Source organism: Taudactylus pleione, unplaced genomic scaffold (genome assembly GCF_031769625.1).
Source record: "Taudactylus pleione unplaced genomic scaffold, aTauple2 ptg000551l, whole genome shotgun sequence".
In the NCBI taxonomy this organism is placed as follows: Eukaryota; Metazoa; Chordata; class Amphibia; order Anura; family Myobatrachidae; genus Taudactylus; species Taudactylus pleione.
This window is the reverse complement of record NW_028284953.1, coordinates 3,698,298-3,700,744: the sequence shown is the minus strand read 5'-3', so window position 1 is coordinate 3,700,744 and position 2,447 is coordinate 3,698,298. Positions and strand designations below refer to the sequence as shown.

At 50.0% G+C, this 2,447-nt stretch overlaps 1 non-coding gene across 1 annotated transcript; it reads right to left on the bottom strand.

The window, feature by feature from the left end:
• Positions 1-493: 493 nt before the first annotated feature.
• TRNAV-AAC (transfer RNA valine (anticodon AAC)) lies at positions 494-566 on the bottom strand. Its single transcript has one exon. It is a non-coding gene; the product is annotated as a tRNA-Val (tRNA).
• Positions 567-2,447: the final 1,881 nt, after the last annotated feature.

Here is a 2,447-nt window from a genome sequence, read left to right as displayed (position 1 = left end):
GGGTTATGGGCCCAGCACGCTTCCGCTGCGCCACTCTGCTTCTTCCCTACCATAAGCTGAAGTTCCTCACATATCTGTGGCTCGGTCATATAGCACAATGCAGGATATTTCACAGAAATCTCTGGCAAAGTGTTAATTAGCACTGCAGATGGCAGTTGTCATTATTATCAATGGGGGCTGTGGTCCTATGTCCCAAAGTTTGGCCCCGTTAGTTTAAACCAGTGGTTCTCAAACTCGGTCCTCAGGACCCCACACAGGTCACGTTTTCCAGGTCACCCAGCAGGTGCAAAGGTGTGTAATGTTTGATTCCCACATTTCGGAACTACAGTATATATTTATGTTATTTATTGGACTTTTATTATTAACTTCACGTAACAAACTATCTGTGCGGGATCTCCGCCCTGCATGTACATGTACAGTGATTTGTACAACCTAAAAGTAAGTTTACACAATAAAATAATGAGCACACATCTGCTTGTAGTACAAAAAGCTCTGTTTCTGCCCGGTTTTGAACCGGGGACCTTTTGCGTGTTAGGCGAACGTGATAACCACTACACTACAGAAACTCATGGCAAGCACAACCGAAGTGGGTGAGGTGGGATTTGAATTTGTCAAACTGTTTTCAGAGCTTGGAGGTTTGGGTAGGTAGCGGGTTAGCCTAGAGCACGGGTTCCCAACCACGGTCCTCAAGACACACTAACAGTCCAGGTTTTATGGATAGCCGTACTTGAGCAAAGGTGACTTAATTAGTACTTTGGATATTTTGATTTAACCATCTTTGCTCAAGCATGAATATCTCTAAAACCAGGGCTGTTAGTGTGTTTTGAGGACCGAAGTTGGGAATCACTGCCCTAGAGTTTGTGAGTAATCAGGGTGGAGTTATAGAGGGAAGCAGTTTTCTCCAGGCAAGAGAGAGATGTAGGAAAAAAGAGAGGCCAGGGAGGAAGAAAAAGGGTCACTGTCCAGTTTATCAGTTTTGTGCCAAGTGAGGTTAGTGTTAGGAGAGGGGGTAGTGAAACAAAATAAAATTGGCAAGCAGCACTGCAACCTGGCAGGTACTTACCAGATCTGACACTGCTGTTTCCATAGGTACCTGGCAGACGTGCAGGGAGGGGGGGTTTCTGAGTACCCAGAAACCCCCCTGCCTGCCAATCACTAAGTGTAGTCCAGACCGCAGTGAGTGCGGTCCGCACTACACACTAACAAACACACCGCCACCGGCACCGGGTAGTACACATTCGTACTACCCAGCGGAGGGGTGTTTATTTTAGCAGCCAATGAGAGTCAGACAAACTCTCACTGGCTGCTGCATCCACGGAGGGAGCCGGCTCCCTCTGCAGCAGGTGTAGGGAGAGGCGTCATAGTGCAGAGCGGGCCGAGAGGAGCGGACAGCGGCGGTCGTGGCAGGAGCGGGGATTCAGGTAAGTGGTGTTTTTTTGGTTTGTGTGTGTAAGGGGCACGGGCAGTGGCACTGCATAGTGGGTGGTGCTACTAGGGGCACTGTAAAGGGGGTGGCCACTACTGGGGGCACTGTATAGGGAGGCTGCTACTGGGGGCACTGTATAGAGGGGGTACACTACTGGGGACACTGTATAGGGGAGGCGCTACTTGGGGCACTGAATAGGGTGATGGCCCATTCTGGGGGCACTAAATAGGGGGTCTACTACTGGGGACACTATATAAGGGGCACTACTGGGGGAGCTACTACTGGGGACACTATATAAGGGGTACTACTGGGGGACTACTACTAGGGGGATTACTACTCGGGGCACTACTGGGGGGACTGCTACCGAGGGCACTATATAAGGGGCACTTCTGGGGGGACAACTACTTGGGGCACTACTGGGGGGACTACTACTGAGTGCACTATATAAGGGGCACTTCTGGGGGGACAACTACTGGGGGCACTATATAAGGGGCACTAATGGGGGCACTGCATAGGGGGGACTACTACTGGGGGCACTGCATATGGTTGACTACTACTGGGGGCACTATATAAGGGACACTACTGGGGCACTGTAAAGGGGAAATACTACTATGGGGCACTATATAAGGGGCACTGCAAAGGGTGGACTACTACTGGGGGCACTATATAACAATCACTACTGGGGGCACTACATAAAGAGGACTGCTACTGGGGGCACGATATAAGGGGCACTACAAAGGGAGACTACTACTGGGGGCACTATATAAGGGGCACTACTGGGGTACTGCATAGGGGGGACTACTACTGGGGGCACTATAAGGGTACTAAAACATCATGCCCATAAAACAAAATTATATACATCGATGGGGCAGTATTTAGAGTTCTGTTTGCTTTCCGCTCTCACTTGTCTGGTCCCTTACTAGATCTAGGTCCCCTGCCTCAACCCACCGGTAGTGACAGTGGGAGGACCCTCACAGGTCACACACACACTAAGAATCCACCACTATAATATACACTATTT